This window comes from Acomys russatus, chromosome 16 (assembly GCF_903995435.1).
Source record: "Acomys russatus chromosome 16, mAcoRus1.1, whole genome shotgun sequence".
Lineage (NCBI taxonomy): Eukaryota > Metazoa > Chordata > Mammalia > Rodentia > Muridae > Acomys > Acomys russatus.
In genome coordinates, this window is record NC_067152.1 from 39189373 (window position 1) to 39210643 (window position 21271).

General features: G+C 47.2%; 1 protein-coding gene and 1 non-coding gene across 2 annotated transcripts in view; one reads left to right on the forward strand and one right to left on the reverse strand.

Annotated features, from left to right (window-relative positions):
- Slc39a11 (solute carrier family 39 member 11) overlaps positions 1-21271 on the reverse strand; it is a 407103-nt gene that overhangs the window by 93637 nt on the left and 292195 nt on the right. The gene's annotated exons all lie outside the window — the stretch shown is intronic.
- On the forward strand, positions 1005-1130 carry LOC127200902 (U6atac minor spliceosomal RNA). The gene has a single exon (XR_007832120.1). It is a non-coding gene; the product is annotated as a U6atac minor spliceosomal RNA (small nuclear RNA).

Sequence of the window (21271 nt, forward strand, 5' to 3'; positions counted from 1 at the left end):
CTCCGGATTCCCAGGTACTCTCTTCCCTTTCTTTCTCACTCTCCCCTACCCGCCTCCTCTTATGGCCATGTTCAATCTGGACAGATGCCTCAGGCTGTTTTCTCTCTGATATGTACAATAAACCTCTTCACCTATACCTAGTGTAAGACCCAAAGTCAACTTGTAAGCCCCACCTGCCCAAAGACCAGGTGACCTCCTAGAATTCTGGGAGTTGTAGTTCTTGGAAAATAACACCACCACATGGGAACAAACAGTGGCTTTATGGTTTTGTCCTTCAAAGCTCCTGTAACACATGTCTGTCTCCTCACTACTCAGTTGGGAATTCCAGGGAGTGGTCCTGACCAAAGTCCATCCTGGTCAGTATGTAATTAAAACTTGCTTCAAATTTGACACAGCATAGTGAAACTGTTTTTTGTTTTTTTGTTTTTTTCCTCTTGTGAACCACAGGATTAACACTAGGAGCAGTTATGTCCTCAAGTGTCTCAATTGTTAGTGAAGTTTCTACAGAAAGAAGTTTGCAGGTCCCCAGCCCCCTATGGAATACTGAGGGTCACTCTCACAGACTTTAGTTGGATCTTTAAGTTGCAGTCTGGCCAACTTGACAAAAAAGGAAAAGTTTTAAATTAATTCTGGCCTGCCATGTGTGTTAGTGTTCAGCCCCAGTCAATCTAGCATCAGTGAGGTCATTACTTACCTGCCACTAGGTGTGTCCTGCCTAGGAGTATATTAAAGGACAACCCCCCGCCCCACCTCTCTCTCTCTCTCTCTCTCTCTCTCTCTCTCTCTCTCTCTCTCTTACTCTCTTACCTTTCTCCTCTTGTTTCTCTCTTCCTCTGTCTCAGTCTGTCTGTTTGTCTGTCTGTCTGTCTTTCTCTCTCTAGGGTGGCCCCTTCCTTCTCCTTCCACAATGCTCATATAATAAACCTCTACATATCATATCTGTTGTGTGGCACATATTTCATGTTTCATACCTTATTTTTCATCTTTTAAAAATGTGGACTTCCGTGTTGTATGAAAGGAGAGAAGGTTAGCACTCTCCTTGACAAGGATGGAAGAGGCCCTTGGGCCTAACAACACGCATATGTTTAAGGCTTTGCCACCTACTTTGTGCCATCTAAGCACTGTTTTTATGAATAAATTAATAAACTATATTAAAAAAACGTGGACTTCCAAAATATGCCTTACCTCATAAAACAAACTCAAATGAACCTATATCTTTTCTGCCCTTCTGAAAGGCACCCTCCTTTTTCTCCTTCGAGGATAAAATCATGGTTTGTTTTGTCTGACGCTACAAAATTGGATTGATTTGAATTTTGTGTTTGGTCCTCCACACCAACGTGCCTCCCAGGACTGTCTTCTGTCCGTCTCAGGGGCCTCGAGAGTTGCCTTGTTCATCTATGGACAGCAGGTGAGACGCCTGTCCCCTCATAGTGGGATGTGCTGAATCAGCCCTCAGCACACTGCTCTCTAGTGCACCACTCTGTAGTGAGGGAATAACTAGATCCCTTCAGAGGGCCCTGCTCCCTGCTCCCTCTGCTCCTGCAGTTAGTTCAGTCAGCTTTTGTTTTATTAAACGAGGCATTCATTTCTGCTCTTCACAGGAAACTCTGCGCTTCAGAGGAGGTCAGCTGACCCTCAGGACTCAGAAAGGCCGCCGTGTCCTTCTGTTCAGCTGTGTTGGGACCTGAAGCTGAACGAGATGTGTCTCCCGCCTGCATGTGGCTCCTTCACTGGGAGGTGGCTCTGCAGTTGGAGGGTAAAGGATGTGAAGGAACTGACCAGGGCAGGAGAAGGACTCTTCAAAGAACTGCCACTCACACAAGAATGACATCATCAGAAAGTATGGTTTCTTGGTCGAAGGGGAGGAGCTTGGTATGACCCCAGCCTGGGGATGGCACAGACTGAATGGGTGGTCTCCTCTCCAGATCCACACCCTGGAATCCTAAGCCTGGTGGTGGAGTTATCAGGAGGGGAGCCTGAGGAGATGATTCGGCTGTCGGGATCTCAGGAATGAGTTTAAGCGTCTTCCTAAAAGCGGCCTAAGGGAACCTGACAGTCTCTCCCACCGTGTGAAGGCTCAGCAAAAATGTCAGCTATGAACATGCCACGGAATCTGCTACCTCCATGTCTTGGTCTTCCAGGCTTCCAGAGCTGTAAGGAGTCCTTTCTGGTTTCCGTGAGGTGTGGATTGTAGAGCATTTTGCTGGAGCAAGCCAAGTAGATGAAGACAAGCAGGGAGGGAGCAGTCAGGGTCCTGTGGGAAGGCCCTCTAGTAAGTTAGGTCACCTGGCCTCTTCCAGTCCCTGGCCAGGTCCTGCCCGCTGTGTGCCAAATTCAAGAGCTGACTATTTTCCCCAAGGCAGCATTAAGAGGCTCATAGCAATACATCCTAAGTGTTAGCAATCCGGCACCTCTACGGCCAGCCCCAGGGGACTCAACAACAGCAGGACAGCAGGCATATCCACAGACAGCCCCAGGAAACCGGGACAGCAGGACACATTATCATCAGCCACAAGACATATGTGCTCTGCACTGGGTCACGTTATAAAAGGACTAGGTCCCTTCCTCCTCTGTTCTGGTTTCTCTCTCTCTCCTTTTGTCTATCAGTCTATCATAGGTGCCTTCCACTTTCTCCCCTCTTTCTCCTTCCCGTCCCACAAGAAAGCTGTCATACGAGATCTGTCGTGTGGCATCTCTATTTATCAATATTACAACACCAACCATAGACTTCCTTGCCACTCCTTTACTTCCCTTATCATGCATTTCCTGTCCCTGAGACCAGCATTGGTTTCCTAAGTTACAGAAAGGGGGCGGGGGATGTTTTTATCCCTCGATCCTCATGCCAATCAATGGCTAGGTGCTGTCCACTCTGTGTTGCCTCCACCCCATCCATATAACTCATGTCATGGGTCAAATGTCAAACGTCTCCTTCTGGCTCCTGTGCTCACACATATGAACACATGGCCCCCAGCTCCTGGTGCTGATTGGGGAGGCTGTGAAATCCTTAGGAGGTAAAATTTCAATGAAGACCCCTCAGTTGAAGAATGGATAAAGAAACTGGTGCATTTACACTATAGAATACTATTATCAGCTATTAAAAACAAGGAAATCCCGAAATTTGCAGACAAATGGATGGGACTAGAGATGATCATAATGAGTGAGTTAACCCAGAAGCAGAAAAACTCACACGGTATATACTCACTTATAATTGGGCACTAGCCCAAAAGGCATGTCCCACGAAAGTCTTCGCTTACCAGGAGATCGGGATAGATGTGAGGACATCCTACTGAGACTCGAGGTAAGAGAAATATAGGAGATGGGGAAATAAAAGGACCCAGAGGGTCCTAGAAACCTACAAGAAGAACATTGTGATGGGTGGATCAGGGCACAGGGGGGTCTGCTCAAACTACTGCACTAACCAAGGACAATACAATAGTAAACATCGAACCCCTACTCTGATCTACCCAATGGACAGGACATTCTCCACAGCTACATGGAGAGTGGGGACTAACTTTGACATGAACTCTGGTGCTCCATATTTGACCACCTCTCCTTGGTGGGGAGGCCCAGTGGCACTCAAAGAAAGAATACACAGGCTACCAAGATGAAGACTTGATAGCCTATGACCATATAGTGGGGGAGGAGGTCCCCCTTGGTCACAGACCTAGGGGAGGGGAATAGGGTGAAAGCGGGAGGGAGGGAGGGAGGAATGGGAGGATACAAGTGAGGGGCTAACAATTGAGAAGAAAAAAAAATATTTCAGTGAAGAAAGTGGGTTGCTGGTGGAGGGTGGGGGTGGGACCTTGGGGCTGATAGTCCAGCTTCACTTCCTGTCTTGTCTGTGCTTCCTGATCTGTTCGGATGTGACCAAACAGACTCGAGCCCCCACGGCCGAGAGCTGTCCTGTCACCATTCTGCCATGATGGACTGCGCGTTAAAGAGGTGCGCTGAGCTAAACCTTTCTCCTCTGAGTTGCAGCTTGTCAGGTGTTTGGCTGCACTGAGAAAAGTAACACGACCTAAGAAGTCACAACAGCATGTGGGAGACTGAGTCCCTCTTCCATCCTTCTGTCCCCCTTTCCCAGGAATAGGGTTTCAGCTGGACAAAGAGTGTCAAAGACAGGATCACACCCTGCCTCCCTTGCAGCTAGAATTAAAGCACTTAGACTCACAGGACACAAACCCCAAGAAACACAAGTTCCTAAGTTAGAGAGATGGCTTAGACGACGAAGTGTTTGAGTTCAATCCCTCAGAACCCATGGATATTTTGTTTTGCTCTGTTCTGTTTTTAAAGCTGGATGCAGGGGAGTGTATTTGTAATCCCAGTATTTGGAAGGAGATCCCTAGATTTCTAGATCCCTAGAGCTAGCCAATCAACAAGCTCCGGGCCTGTTTCAAAAAACAAGATGGGCAAGCACCTGAAGGGTGACATCCAAGGCTAGCCTCTGGCCTCCATGTACCTCCACACTCACGCACGCACATATGCATATACACCACCCCTCTAAGCACGTGGACATAAGCTGAGGGCATGTGGTATAATCTTGTAGACAGGAAAATAATAAGAAGGAGCTGGGAGCCAGAATCTGATGAAAACATCTCCCTATCCTATGCATAAGCATATGGAGAGCCTCAACAAAGCCTTTGTACATATCAGATGAGCCCATGGAACATTCTATTCTTAGTTAACACTGTAACTGCAGATGCCTTCGATCCCAGCTCTTCCAGACAGATACCCCACAGCTCATGCCAACGGAATTTTACATTTATCTTCCTATCTTACTGTAAATATAATCCAATTTCAAAGGCAAATGTGCTATATGCCCTCCTACACATGTCTTATTTTATACCTCACATCCTGTCTTTTCATCAAGATAGAAGAGCTGTCCTAGGTGCCAGGACGAGGCCCCTCATCATGCCCCCAAGTGTTTAAATATTTCCAGGAGGTAAAAATTTCAGGAGGAGATCTGAGGTACTTTTCAGCACTAGAAGGCACCCAGGATATTCCTCGATGGCCAGGAGTTTACAGTGATTTCTACATCTGTCATGGACCCCTTCCTCCTACAAAGCAGGAAGATAAGATACATATCCAGATGGGAGGTGGGATGAAGTGAAGATGCTAGGGAAAGTGACATGGGGGTGTATGAGCAGGGGTCCCAGAGGCAGCTTCTAAGCAGAGAATCTCAGGGCAGTACACAAGCATCAATGTACTAGGACAAACATACCTCAAGAGGTTCCAAAAGGGTTAGACCACCATTTACTATGTGCCCTCTCTCCCTCCTTTCTTCCCTCCTTTTTTCGTCTTCATCCCTTTTCCTTCCATTTTGGCTTACCTGTGCACTACAAGTGTGTACACATGTGTGGGTATGTGGGTGTATAGGTCAGAGGTTGATACAGGTATCTTCTCAACTTATTCCCCATCTTGTGTTTTGAAATAAGGTCTCATATTAAACTTGAAACTCACTGATTTGGTGGGCTGGCAGGAGATTCCAGGGTCCTCCCGTCTCCACCTCCCCAACACTGGGATTACAGCTACTCCCTGGCATGCCTGGCTTTACATGGGCATTGAGGATGCAAACTCAGATCCTTGTGCTGTACAGCAAGTACTTTACCTACTGAGCATCCTTCTTGTTGTTGTTGTTGTTGTTGTTGTTGTTAAGTTGTTAAACAGGGTCTCACATGGGCCCAGGCTGCTCTAGAACTCACTGTATATCTCAAGCTAACCTCAAACTTGGGGCAAGCTCCTGCCAAATGCTGAGATGATAGTTGTGGGCTGCCATCCCTGGCTCCTGGTCACCTTTGCTGCCATACCTTGAAGGTTTAAAGAAAATTCTCTTCCTGTGAGCCAAAATCCTTGGGCTTCTATGGCTGGCATCCCCTTTTGCATACTACCATAATCCTTCAGACAATTACATATTCAGACACAAAATGTACAGAGTCCTAGGTGGGGTATAAATACTTTCTGAGGTAGCAAAAATCAAGTATATATAAAACCTGGTCATGTACTGGCAAACTACTCTGTCTGTTCCATCCCAAGCAGTAGTGCTAACTCCAAAGTCACCGTGCCACCTGACCTCATTAGCTTTAACTGTCAACTTGACACAGCCTAGAAATCACCTGAGCAGAAAGCCTATTGAACCTTTCCCTAGATCAGACTGGATGGTGGCATGTCTCAGAGAGATTATCTTCAGCGCTAATTGGTGGAGAGCCCAGCCCACTGTGGGCAGGACCATTCCCTGGGTAGGTAGGTGGGCCTGGAGCACATAAAAAAAAGCTAGCTAAGCATAGATCTGTAAGTTAGCCAGAAAGCAGAGTTCCTCCATGGTTCCTGCTGTGAATTAGTTCACTGGTTGGGTAATGCTGTGTAGAGCAGCAAGCATGCCTGACTTCAGGCTCCCACACGGAGTGCTTGCCCTCACTTCCCTAGATGATGGCTTGTTACCTGGAAGTACAAGATAAAAATGAGCCTTTTTCTCTTGTAAATTGCGTTGGTCGCGGGTGTTGAAGCCATGTCAACACTGGGTACCTTCCCCAACTGACTGCTCACATTGTTTGTTTAGTGACAGTCTCTCATTTAAGCTGAAGTCCGTTGATTTGGCTGGACTGGATCTGCCTGTCCCTGCTTCACCACAGTGATGTTTCAGCTGCTTAAATTCAGCTTTTAAAAACACATGTGCTGAGGGTCTGAAGCGGGTCCTCATGATGGCATGGCAAGCACTTAGTGACATAGCCATCCTCCTGCCTCCGCTTTCCAAGTGCTACGATGATAGCTGTGAGCAAAACCTATCTTCTCTTTAATCATATTCAGTAAGATAAACACGTTTAACCTTGAGCTGCAGCAGGAGAGTGAGGCCAAGCCCTAGCCTCACCAAAATACCAGCTTGCCTCAGTCCATCACAGGTACCAAGGGAGTACATTTTACTCAGATTAAGCAAAAAGACTAAACATGACCAGAGAGAGACAGGGCCCCATCCCCAATCCTAGAAGAGGATGTTGTGCAGTAGGGCTGGACCACAGGTGAATATGCAGCACGGCTGAAGTGGAAGATAGACAAACAGTGACAACTGTGCGACTGAGCACAGGTGACAGAGGCAGCACCAGCTATTTCATCTTCGCATGCTTTCTCCCATCTGTACTGTTATTACTCTCATTTGACCAAGCAGCCAGTTCTCAGATGTCAGCATCTCATTTTTCTGCCAATCACCAGAGGAAAGGCATGGGAGGCAGGATGCTGCTTTACTCTGTGCCCTATGCCAGACATTTCACTCAGCATTTCTCACGATCCTGCATCCGCACCTAGATGGGGCACAACCAGGAGGGGCCATGGAGAACCAGCTTCCTCCAGCTCAGCTCACAGCAGAACTTGTTGGGACCGAGGGCAGGTGAGGCCAGACTGGTGTCCTCATTAGAGATGAGAGGAAATGAACTGTCGCCAAGGTGAGCACCCCCTCGAAGCAGGCCTATTACAGGGAAGATAATAGACAGGACTAGACTTTCACCCTTCAGTTCGCTTCAGCAAGCCCCGATCAGTTGCCCACTGTGAGGGCAAGACTGGGTATCACACACATCAAACCTCTGTCTGACTGAAGACCAAGCAGTCTGTGAGGCTTCCGAATAGGCACCTTCTGTTCTGAGGAGACTGTGGAACCCCATTCCCTGCGGAGTTCTCCAAAGGTCTGTACGTCCAGCCTGGAGCATGAGCAATGGGGGAGGCAGGCACAAGACCCACCTCCTGCTGGGCTGAGTGGAATAATTTGTGTATATCCTGGGCTTTTACCTGCTATGTCTGATATGGCAAACCTGAAGATGTCTGTGTAGACAATTTAACTTTAACTTGGCTTCATTTTCTCTTATTAAATTATTTGTTTGCTTATTTATTGGCTTTTTGAGACAGCCTTGAAAAAGGCCATGGTGAACCTGGTACTGACTTTGAACTAGCAACAATCCTCCTGCCTCAGCCTTCTGAGTGCTAAGGATGCAAGCATACACAACTCACCTGACTTTTATTGGTTTACTGATACCCAATAGACTACAGAAGACTTAGCAGAGGGAAAGCATACAATGAAAACAGAAACCCATTCACTACACAGGATTGAAAAATGCAAGGGAGGGTCATGATGTGGTTTGTCACCTCAAAACTCACATTGAAATGTGGTTCCTGACAGGGTCAAAAGGTGCTAACCTTCTAAACCTAATTAAGTCACGGTGGCTCTACATTAAGAATGAATTAATGGCTGGGCATGGTAGCACACACCTTTAATCCCAGCACGCAAGAGGCAGAAGCAGGCAGATTTCTGTGAGTTAAGGCCACCCTGGTCTACATAGGGAGTTCCAGGACAGCCATGGTCACATAATAAAGAGACACTGTCTCAAAAGGAAAAAAAAGAGGAAGAGAAAGAAAGAAAAAAAGAAAAGGAAAAGGAAAAAAAAAAGGAATGAGTTAATACTTTTCTTAAGAGCCTGGGCCAAAGAACTGGATCCATGCAGATACTCCCCACACACACTTAGAGATGAGCGCTCCAAAGTCTGTCATTCTTTGCACATTGTCCAGTTGTGGGTTTCTATGTTAACTACCATCGCCTGCAAAAAGAAGCTTCTATGATGAGGGCTGAGTAGTGTTCTGATCTATGGGTACAGCTACACCTCACTAGGAGTTATTTTATTGTTCCTTTTGCAGAATAATAGTAGTTTTTCCCCAGGGTCCATAACCTATCTAGCGTCAGGTTCCTGGCTACTTTAGCCGTGTCAGGTGTAGATTAGATTCTATCTCATGGAGTGGGCCTCAAATTCAACCCCCCTAAAAAAAAAAGTGGTTGGTTTCTTCCATAACATCTGTGCCACTATTGCACATGTATATCTCACATTCAGGTTGCTGTGGTAGGTCGCAGCGTGTACAACTGAGTGACAATGATTATTATTTTCTCTGTTCCGGTAACATGCAGAACAGCTTTCAGCATCATGATTCGTTATTCTCAAAGTTGGGTGGGATGAAGCAAGGTCACGCTGGTGCTGTGTCTGCCTCTTCATATGCCTGTTTAATACTGTCCCGTGTGCTACGTGTGATTCCACTTGTCACAAAGCCCTCACCAGAAGCCATGATGATGCTAGTGCCATGTTCTTCCAAGAACTTGGATCCACGATCTGGAATCTGCAGGACTATAAGCTAAATACAAGAAGACAAAAGCCCTGTTTTCTTTATAAGCCCACAAGTCTTAGGAGTTTCACTCTAGCAACAGGAGACTAAGACAGGAAGCGGCATTTCCATGGCTACACAATGGAAGAGTTGAGGTTAACCTTCCTCTCTTTCTATAGACTAAAATGTTGGAATGTACTTAGTAATGAAGTTTTCCACATGCCCAGAATAGCCTGGTCTGCCAGTCTCCAGGCTGGGATAATCAAAGGAGTTCTCTGGCTAAGGAGGAAGACAACATCCTGGTTGCTGAATGTCAAGTTCAAAAGCAAAGTGATAACATGTGATGCAAGTGAGCTGGAGGAGCAGGGCACAGAGAGGAGGCAGGCCGAGGGAGCTGTGCTTCACCCAGAACTGCAGCCTACTGCACCTCAGGATGCCTGTGGGAGGTAAAGTCTCCCTCCCTGGAGAGGCACTGCACCCTGAACACACCCTTAACCACTTCTAAGAGAAACAAGATTGTTTTTTGTAAAGAAAAAGACTTTCCTGAATTCAGGTAGCCTTTACTAGCAAGGTTAGTCAGATATGGAACAGAAGGAGGAAGGATGGGTGGGAATGTTGCACAAAGCTCAACACTAAATGTGCGGTGGCATGTTCTTGTAGCCTGTGATCCTAGCACGCAGGAGGTAGAGATAAGAGGGTATAAAGTTTGAGGTCATCCTTGGTTACCCAATGAGTTTGGGGGACAGTCTGGGTCACATGAGACCCTTTGTAAAAGAAAAAAAAAGAATTAGAAGAAAAGGAGGAGGAGGTGGTAGTGGAGAAAAGAAGGTGGGGGAGGGTAAAAGAGAGAAGAAGAAGAAGAAAAGGAAAAAAAAATGTTGCAAATAAACTCTGGGACTGAATCCACAGGTCACTCAGCGACACCAAGCACAAAGCTGAGCTCCTTCCCACTCAAGGATTTCTACTAATTCACTTCCTCAGGAACCCCAGAGAGGTGCAGATTCCCAGGTGACAGAACAAGACAGGATTGTGTGAAAAACAAAACTCAAGCGCAGTCTGATCCCCACAGTCCAGGTGCCCTGCCCACAGTCTCATCCATCCTAGTGGCATCTTGAGCCATTCCTCCTTGTTTTCTTTGCTGCCAGAGGCACAGGCCTCCATTCTCCCCGGATCTCAGCACGCTCCATCGTGGTATAGGGCTCTTATCTGGACTGTTTGGCCACGTCTCTCACCCTAGCTCTTCATCTACCAAAATCCTTCTCTTCCTCCAGGCTCCGGGCAGAGGTCTTCTCTGGATTATGTACCTAATGCTACATAACAAATGCTGGGATTTAGCACATCAACACTGATTTATTAATTTCATGTAGTGTCTATAGGTTGAGGTGGGAAAGAAAGGCACTGAGGGCATGAGCCTCTGCAATAGAACCATGCTGGGCATGATAGGGAGAGGCCTTTAGAATGCAGCTAGGAGAAGCTTTCTGGCTTCAGGGAAGAACTCTGTACACAGGCCACCAGCCCATAGTGAACTTACAACCGAGGCCATCTGCAGCCAAGTAGATCCTGAGGACTTTATCCTGTATCCAGTGATACTGCCTGTAAACACACTGCCACCCCCACTTTAGTGGTTTATAACGATAAGCCTGTAAAAGCTCATGGTAAATGAGGCCTAAGACTGCAGAGCCAGGGGTGCTGAGAGCTTACACCCTGGCTTCTCCCTTGTGGCTACTGCCACAGGAGTGACTGCCCGGCCTTCCTCTAGGAGCCTAGACTGGGGCTTGAAGATCTATTTCCAGCTCACTCGTGTGGCTGCTGGCTTGAGGCCCAGTTTCCAGTCTTGCTCAGAACTAAAGATCTGCTTACAAAGCAGCAGCCAATTCCTGGCAAAGGAGAAGCCCAAGGGAATGAGCTTTGGGGATCTGTCTTCGCTTCAGGGGTACACCATCCCACCTAGTTGGTTCTGGGCATCCAACTGAGGTCCCCATGCTTACAAAGTAAGCGTGGTACCAGTGAGTCACCTCCCCAGCATATCCGGGACACCTTTTATAGCCAGCATACATTCTCCCTTCATAAAGTCAAGGTCTGCTGCTAGACGGCTCAGTGGGCACAGCAGGCCAGGTTTCTGCAGCTTGGGGCTAGCCACTGGAGCAATTAGCTGATCAGGTGTATAGTCTATAGTCTGTCTGTCTGTCTGTCTGTCTGTCTGTCTGTCTGTCTGTCTGTCCGTCTTCCTAGACTCTGGGTTCCAGAAAGGCAAGAACAGTTGCAAGTCATAGCTCCCAGAAAGCACAGAATTTAGGGTGCAAAATGGGCTTGAAAAATACTGGATGGCTAGACACAGAAATAAGTGTATGACTGATGGAGTGAATGAGTGAAGGAGAAGAAAAGGATATTAGAAGGGAGGGAATAAAGTGGAAGGGAAAGAAACAAGATAAAGAGAGAGAGTTCAAACTCACAGTAATTTTCCTCCAGTGCCATGTTAACAGGATGAAATGCAAATTCCACCTCTAGCAGCCTGCCAATCATCTCATTTCCTTGGACTGTGGCTCACATAGTGAGTTATGGGCTGGAGCCCTGGCTGAGCCTTGGACAGCAGGAAACACCTCAGTTTAGCTCAGCAGGATGCTGGCCAGACAGGGAAGCTATTTCCCAATAAACGACACAGAGGAGCCTGGAAGTCACATCTCCTTTAGCAAATGAGGTGTCCCTTGACCTCCTCCTGGCAGTGATGGGCTCCAAGCACTGCTACCGGAGTGCCCCAGGAAGCCAACTGGCAGACATTCCTTGGGGCCACCCTATATGCATGGGGAAAGGAAAAGGCTCCAAAGACCCGAGTCCAAGACTCTTGGAAGTGCCTCTTCTTTATGGGGTTGGGCTGGTGTGGTGGTCTGACTTTTGGCCTCTGCTAGGCGAACCTTCCTCCTTCCACCTTTCCGTGAGATGAAAGGTCAGGAGGGAGACAGAGATGAACAACAGGGGACAGGGACTGAAAGACGAGGGCAGGGTGGAGAGAACACTTCCCAGTGGGAATCTGAGCAAACAGAATAAAGCCTAAGGGCCCGAGTTTGTTCCCTGGAACTCACGGTGGAAAGAGGGATCCAATTTATAACATTGTCTTTGTACATATGCACTCTATCATGTACATGTGCACGCATGCACACATACACACACACACACACACACACACCATGTACACGGTAATGAATATTTTTAAAAGGAATTTTTTAAAAGTTGCTTCAGAAGAAAAAACACTGATGCAAGAAGGATAAATGATGGTGTGATGCAATGTGATCATATTGTGTGTGTGTGTGTGTGTGTGTGTATGTATGTATGTGTATGTGTGTGTGTTTTACAGGCCAAAGTAACTCACACTTTTTTCCCTAAGATGCAGCAGGAGTCTATTGGAGTCCCTAAGGGGCTAATCAGTCCCCTGGCCAGGGCCAAGCAGAATGGTGTTGGAGCTTATCTGTGCCTACGTTCCACAGTGAACAGTCGCTGCTCACTGTCCTTGGCGACCCATGGCAAGCCCTCCAGCAGATGTCCAGAGGCCACAGTGCCCAGCTCTCCACACTACGCTCTTCCCTACGCATGCATCTATAATCATGTTACGTGGTAAATCAGGGAGCATGAAATATTAACAGTAACAAACCAATGGTAGAACTCTCAATGTAAGACTTTTTCTTTCCTTAAGTCCAAAACTTCCATTTAAAATATGGATTTTTATGGCCTCTATGCAGTATTTAAAAGCATTTTGAGGATATTATACAGTAGAATAAGGGTTTCTTGAATCCACGTATTGCTTTACCACAACAACCAAGCTGATAAACACAATAACACCAAAGGTAGCGTATAGAGTGTGGATCCACTGGATGAAGAGATCACTCATGTCTCAGGACAGATAGTGCAGTGCAAGATTCATTCATGCTACTCAGAAAAGCATGGTGCTCAAAAGTGTATGTGTGTGTGTGTATGTGTGTGTGTCTGTCTATGTGTGTGCTCACGCACGCATGCACATGTGCATATGGCTATACTGTGAACAGGTACGTATGGACACTAGAGGTTGACATCAGGTGTCTCCAAACATTTCACACCTTTTTAAAGCTCAAGGACAATTTTTTTTTTTCCTCTTAGAGTTTAAGAGAAAACATAGACTAGCTAGGTGAAGAGCTCAGCCACTGCTAGGAGAAAATGGAGAAAGTCCTGACTTTTAAAGTAGACATAGAACAGAAAGAGATGGTTCATTGAAAAGGAAAAGGCACGCCTGAGAGAGGAAGTGGGCTGGCGGGCTGAGGAAAGCTCAGCAGCAACAAGAACCTCTCTACCTTTTTCTTTTTCTTTCTTTTTTTGAGGCGGGGATCTCTCACTGAACCTGGAGTTCATTGACTCAGCTAGGCCAACGGTCAGTGACTCCAGGCACCTTCCTGTCTCAGCCTCCTCAGTGTTGGAATCACCGGAGTGTGCTGCTCCTGTGGTGATCTTCATGTAGGGTGTGTGCAGCTGAACTCAGGTCTTCTTGCTTGCAGAGCAAGCACGTTACTGACCAAGCCACCGCCTCAGGAAAAAAAAAAAAAAACTTATGTATTTGTCTAATTTTCCATCCTATATGTTGACTTCAGTCAACCAACCACAGGTAACGCATTTAAGAAAAAAACTAGATAAGAGTTCTATCTTATATAGAAAACAGAGCCAGGTATGGTGGCACACGCCTTTAATCCCAGCACCTGGGAGGCAGAGGCAGGTGGATCACTGTGAGTTCAAGGCCAGCCTGGTCTACAAAGCTAGTCCAGGACAGCCAAGGCTACACAGAGAAACCCTGTCTCAAAAAAGCAAAAAACAAAACAAAGAAAAAAAAAAAAAAGAAAGAAAACAGGATCTACCCATTCAGAAGTCCCTGTCCAACATGAATACCTGGGACCCAGGACAGCTCAGGAAGCTTTGTGAGCGAACGGCAATATGTAAGACCAAGGATGCACCTGAAAGTGCAGAGCGGGTGACTGACGGAGGGACAGGGAACTTCTGCAAGGCTCGGTGTCCTCATCTGTAGGAGGAAGCTTTCTGAGCACAAGAAAAAAAAAAAAAAAAAAAAAAAAAGGAACTACTCGTAGGCAGAGTGGCTCTCCTTCCTCCATCTCTCATCGAGGTGGTTGCTCTAAAAGAGGACAGCAGTAGACAGGGGCTTTAAAAGCTGAGCCACTAGCAGGGGAGGCCCTACTCATCACAAAGAATAAAGGAAGAATGAGAAAAGGGAGGTCGAGTGTTGTATGCATGGCGCAATGCCAGCAGCTCCACTCACCAAGCTTTTCCTAAGCATCAGGTACTAGGTGTGCACGGCCTGAAGTGATGTGAGCCATTACTGTGTGGGTATCCAAATGAGAAAATGAAAATATAGAGGTAGCAAGTATTAGACTCGACTTGTGCCAGCCTGGTAGACATGCCCAGACTCTTCAAAGGCCTAGTTGGAAGGAAATGTGAACGTGGGCAGTTTATACTTCAGCCAACTGTGCAGTTAGCGCATGGAGCTGGCGTTCTCAAAGCCTGATGTTCTGGTGGATGTGCCCATGGGCTTCTGAGAGAGATGGACTATGCTCATGGTGCAGATTGTGGCTGTGGGGCTGCTGTCTGCCCTGGTGGAGACATGGCCCGGAGCTTCCACCTGCTGTTGTGTACACCATCTCATCGGTGTGCTTCGGAGATGCTGAGCCAGCTCTGAGGTCATCATTAAGTCTGTACAGTGTGGACAAAGGGATGCAGGTTACCTTGCACCCAAATGTTCTCTGGCCTACTATAATTAATGATGTAGAAATGAAGAGGGGAGGGCAAGCAGATCCATTACAACCCAAATATTCTTTGTCTGGCAAGAGCAATTGGGTGCTTACAAGGTATCCCCTCCTTTCTGTACGCCCGCTTAACTAATTCAGAGTCACCACACTGCTATGAAGCTGCTTCTACATCAGGTTAATTGAGGCCAGAAGACTATTCCAGAATGTGTGTGGCACCATCACAGGCTGGCGTCTTCAACTGATCAAAGAGGAGAAAACCAACACAGCACCAGCCCTCACCTCTCCCTGCTTCCTGCCTGCTGCAGGTGCAGTGTGGCCAGCTGCCTCCTGACAGCTGGAAGGGAAGAGGAATGGGGCTGCCTCATGGTAACCACACCTTGCTTCCTACGTGGTCTGTGTTCCCTAAAACCAGGAGCCAAAATAGGGTCTCTCTCCCTTATGACAGTGAGCACAGTAACTAATACAGAATACAGACAATAATTCCACTCATAAGATCTCACCTTACCCCCAAGCCAATCACCAGGCCTCTGAATCCTGCTATATCTAACTGGGTACTCAAATTACAGATTTGGGAGGCAGGAGAACCAAACAGTAGTGATTGCTGGTTATCATTTCAAAGCTTTATGGGAAGTTTTCGTTGTACTTTTGCTTTTTCTGGAGGAGAAGAGAACTAAATGAACAAAAAAAAACCCGAGAAACCTGCCTGGGTCTCAGAAGTGAGGGGAGGGAGGAGCTATGCACCCCTGCCATCAGAGGGGAGGGAGGAGCTATGCACCCCTGTCATCAGAGGAGAGAAAGGAGCTATGCACTCCTGCCATCAGAGGGGAGGGAGGAGCTATGCACTCCTGCCATCAGAGGGGAGGTCACTGGGATGCACTCCCTGTACCATGGTCACCCCTTCTTATCCCCATCAACTCTGTTATCAGCCGCAACACCTTTGCACGACACAATGTTCCCAAGATTCACTTTCCTCTTAAAACAAAAGTGATCTACATTATCAGCTGGGTCCATTCTATGTATAAATTTTTTTGGCCATTTAGGGGGAGGGAAGAGGGTTGTTTTTCAACAGGGAAGACATTCCATCCCGTTCCTCCTGTCTATCAGACTCAGGCTTCCCCTGCTCTTAGTGTCTCACCCAGAGCAGATGGCTAGCACTCCGGGGCAGGAGAACACACAGCCCATGCCTTATGCTCATGCCTTGTGCCCATGCCTTGTACTCAGCCAACTCCACGTGATGAACACAGCAGATGCTGTGAGATGCAAGAGCCTAATTTTGCTGAAAAGCATATTGTTTTAAAGGAAAGGCTTATATCATAAGGCTATAAAATTGTACCCGTGACGAAAATGCCACTGACAAAGCTGTCTAGTAATGGGAGGCAGGAGAGCAACTGTCCCGAGGAACAGTGACGATTGAAGAAACTGCCCCTGCCTTCCTCTCGGCAAATTTGCCCTCAGTGCAAATGCTGTTTCCTCTGAAGTAAGAAATTCTAAAACTATTATTGGTTTCTTTGGTTGTTTTTTTGTTTTTTTTTTTTTCGAGACAGAGTTTCTCTGCATAGCCCCAGTGTCCTGGAACCTACTCTATAGACCAGGCTGGATTCAAACTCAGAGATCTGCTTGTCTCTGCCTCCAGAGTGCTGGGATTAAAGAGGCACACCACCACCGCCTGGCTAAATTATTGTAAGAAAGTTGCTCACAAGTAAGTTTGAGGTCATTTCTGTCAGACGGCGAGCACCTGGCCAATATCCTTGAGACACTTCCCAAGGTCAAGCTAAAGAAGCATCACCATCAGATCCTAGATATTCTGGTTGCTCTATGAGGTCAGAGTGGGAAGGAGAATGACTTTGAGTTGGGATGACTTGGCATCTAGAGATTAGGGCTGGATGCCGCCTACAACAATGATGCGTCTGTGGGACTGCAACAGCAATGATGAACTGTGCAGAAAGCCGATGGGCTTTGTCCTTGTCGTCCTATGATTTGAGATAAGGTTTCACTATGTAGCCCAGTCTGACCTCAAACTCCCAGCAATCCTTCTGCCTTGGCCTCTTTAGAGCTGGTATTACAGGGGTGTGTCATGCTTTTGAGAAACCTGCCAGCATTTGTAGACAGGCAGGATCTGGAACATGGTTCTGCAGGCCAGACACCTGTTTCTGTCCCATTGCTGCTGTGCTTAGCCTTGGACAAGTGTCTGGTTCCTCAATCTGTAAAGTGGGCATATTAGGAGAAACAGCCTCATCTCCCAAGACCCTTCTATGATGAACCTTTCCTATTGTGTGATTCATGATGACAATCACAACAGTAGATAAGCACCAGATTTATTCACAGAACTCCATCCTGTGCATGTGCAAACCTCTTGGCTCTACTTGTGGAGGCAGAGTGTATGCATGCATGCACGTGTGTGTGTGTGTGTGTGTGTGTGTGTGTGTGTGTGTGTGTGTGTGTGTGTGTGTGCGCGCATGTTAGGGGGCTGTCTTTATATGTTTCACATTCTCACCCTTCTCTTTTGGTCACTGCCCTGTTTTCTCTTAAGCAAGCCCTAGTTCTGACAGGACCATTAGCTGAGCTCCCCTCTGCCCTTCTGTCAGCCTCTACAATTTCCCTGGACCAGGCCAAGCAAATGTTTTCCTCCAGAACTGGACGTTCAGTATAATGACACAGTGGCAGAAATGGCTTTGTTTCTGAATCATTCTGATGTCAGCCCTTTGAAGACACTTGTTATGGTTTGAATATAAAATGCCCCCATGTGTTCCTGTGTGAGCAGTCAGTCCTTGGCTTGTAGGGCAGCTTTTAGAAGATTGGCGGCCCAGCTGGCAGACATAAGTAAAGAGGGAGCTTGAGACTTGCATGCTGGCTCTACCTCTCCCAAGCTCTCTCAGAATCTTAGTCTACCAGGAAGTAAAGGCCCTAGCAGTATGCTGCCACAGCAACGAACTCTGCCATGCTCTCCCTGCCAAGACAGGCTGTACCTTTCAAGCTGCGAGCTAGAATACATCTATTCTACCAAGGTATTTTGTCAGAGGGACAAAGAAAAAAAAAAATAACTACACCCCCACTTGCTCACTTCAATTAGTGTAGTGAGCCAACCTGTGATTGGTCCTTGGGACCCGAATTTCCCCTTGAATATCTGAGTTACACCTTATTTACAGAAACTCCATATTCATTCAGCCTCCAGAACTGACTCTAACTAACAAATTCTAGTTTTCACTCTACAGTGTAAGACTATATAATTAAAGTGACAAAACTCAAGTTAGCTTTAATACTGTGACAAGAGTTTTGTGGGCCAATTAAGATACCAGCTGCAGCCAGGTGGTGGTGGCGCACGCCTTTAATCCCAGCACTTGGGAGGCAGAGGCAGGTGGATCGCTGTGAGTTCGAGGCCAGCCTGGTCTACAGTGCAAGTTTCAGGATAGCCAAGGTTGCACAGAGAACCCCTGTCTTGAAAAGGCAAAGCAAGCAAACCAACCAACCAACAAAACAAAACAAAAACAACAGTTAAACTGGAGTAGAGAAAAATGGTAAAAATCCTGATTCTCTATTGTGTTGGAACTAAAGCCACAGCTACTGCATTGAATGATCAGACCCTCGGTTCAGTTCTCTATTATCACAGGTGTTCCCAGAATCCTGTGCAGTGTTCACTGCAGCCAGTGTGCCGCCTGATCCCTAACGAGAAGAGCAGAGTGATCATTCTGCCTCTCAGCCCAAGCCCATGGTGACACTGCCCCGCACAAGTATGTCTCCCAAGAAAATGACCAAGAATATGCCTGGGCTAAACTTCCAATGTTACTCTTGAAGGAGTAAGAGGCCTCTAAGAGGACAGCTCAGACAGTGGAAGGCTGCAAGGAAGAACCTCTATTAATAAAGGCTAGTGGTAGGGCCTGGTGGCACACAGCAGGGAGCCAGAGGTAAGTGGATCTCTGTGGGTTCAAGGCCAGCTTAGTCTACTTAGCGTGCTCAAGGCAAGCCAGGCTTTACAGTGAGACTCTGTCAAGAAGGAGGCAAGGGGGTGCTGACTAGGGTCAGGTCTTGAGGGATAGTAAAGTGCTTGCTATGCAGGCATGAGGACTCGAGTTTGATCCCCAGAACACGCATAACAAAGCTGGGCACTGGGGCATGTGCTTATAATCCTAATGCAAGTAGATCCCTGAGCCTTTTGGGTTAGCCACCATCATCAGATCCTGTACCTCCAGGCTCAGTGAGAGACTCTATCTCACAATTCAAGGTAGAGAGCAATTGAGGAAGATGCCTAAGGTTGACTCTTAGCCTCCACACACATTAGTATACAGATGCATGTATTTGCACCTGTGTACACACACACACACACACACACACACACACACACACACATGAAAAACAGTATAAACATTAGTGTCTTTCTCCCTACCCACATGGCTTTATGACAACCAGTTAAGCCCAGCCATCCCCAATACCATTTGCTTACTGCTTAGGAAGCCATGATGATGGTTTCCAGGGAAACAGGGCAAGAGCTTCACTGGGGTTTCCTGTCCTGGGCTACTGCTGAGAGAAACTGCCATACACTGCCCCTCTCATTCTCTACTCTCGAACCTCACCAAGTGGCCGATGCAATAGCCACAAATGGCTATTTAAATTAGTTGAAATGAATCTCGATCACATCTCCAGTTCCTCAGTCACAGAGCCACATTCCAAGTGCACCACAGCTGTGGGTGGCTGGCCTCCACCCTGCGGGCCAGGGAAGATACTGGCCCACAGAATGTTCTCTGGACTGGCACTGCTTGGGTGAGAGGGGTCTGGCCCTTGTCTCTCCTGGATGCTACAGCTCTCCAGCTAAAAGGCAGGGGGGAATGAGCATAGTCAGGCACCGGAATGAGCTCCAGGGTGTGCCTGAGGATGAAGGAAACTGCCTACTTTCAGCTCCTTCAGGAGAGATACTTGAGTTGCTATGGAAACACATGTCAGATAGAGTGAGAGGTATGAGGTGGCTAGGGCTGGCCATTTGGAGATATCAGGCAGCCCTAGGAGGTCAAAGGGTCAATGACTTTTTCAAAGGTGGCTTAGACACAAACCTCATCTATTCTTATCCTGAGACTCTACTAGGATCCATAGTGGGAGGGTCACTGGGTGAGAGGCAAGCCTTAGCACCTTTCTGAGGGGAGCCCTGAGGATAGATAGTCTCACATGGACGTTCTTAGGTTCCCTCAGGACTAAGTCCTAAGGGAAAAGAGGACCTCTTGACAATTTGCTGCCTTGAGGATATGAAGTCACAGCTGTGCTATTCAGAGAGCTGTACCACTCAGGGAAGGACTCTGATATCGGTTTTTGTCTACTTTGTGTTACTGTAACAGGATGCCAGAGACTGGGTAATTTAGAAAGCAAAGAAATTTGTTTTTTTCAATTCCAGAGGCTGAGAAGCTCAAGGCCAGGGGACCCATGCCTGGTGAAGTACAACTTAAGTTCTCCCATAGTGGGAAGCAAAGAGCCGAAGAACAGATGTGTGACAGGAAGGCAGGAGAGTCAATCTCTCTTTTCTGGGGGGAGGTCGGGAGCCCCTCCTAGTTCCTGATGTTCCATGATGTCAGCATCAATCCACTCATGAAGTGAAGGGCCATCAAGGCCGAACCATCTCTTCAAGTTTTCACCACAAAAATACTCCCCCCTCCCCTTTCTCTTTCTCAACCCTGAGGACTTGGGGTAGCAGGTAGGAAAATCAAGAAAAACGGTTCTAGACCACCTACCTCTTGCTCGCTGCAGGCTCCCGGGACTAAATAAGACCAGGAACTGCTTGTTGAACTAGACCCTGGCTAGGAAATGAGGGTGACGTTGAACCTGTACTCTGCACCTAAACTCTACAGAGGCATAGTTGTATGTGCTCATGAAATCATCAGGGCAAGGAAGGGAGAGCCGAAAGAAGGGACAAGAAGAAGAAACTCTTTGAACTCAGAAGGAATGCATGAGAAAGGCACAACCCTTTCTAGGTAGGACAGCAGGGGGCAAAGACACACACACACACACACACACACACACACACACACACACACACACACACTCACACGGAGGTAACGACTGCTACATGGCATTAACAGGGCAGGGGAAGCCTGTTGCTTTGGAAAGAGTAACAGCGCACAAACATGCACGCACATGTGCATACACACACACACACACACACACACACACACACACACACACACACTTCAGCTCACTGACCAGAGTAATGCAGAGGTATGTTCATTTAATTTTATAGAAAGAAGCATAACCTCAAACCAGGCCAATTCCTTCCTTATGGTGCAGGAGACTAGACACAGCCTTGCACATGTGTGGCAGGGGCTCTCCCACTTAGCCACATCCCACACCTCAGCTTTCCAAAGTGCCCTCATGACTGGCTGAGACTG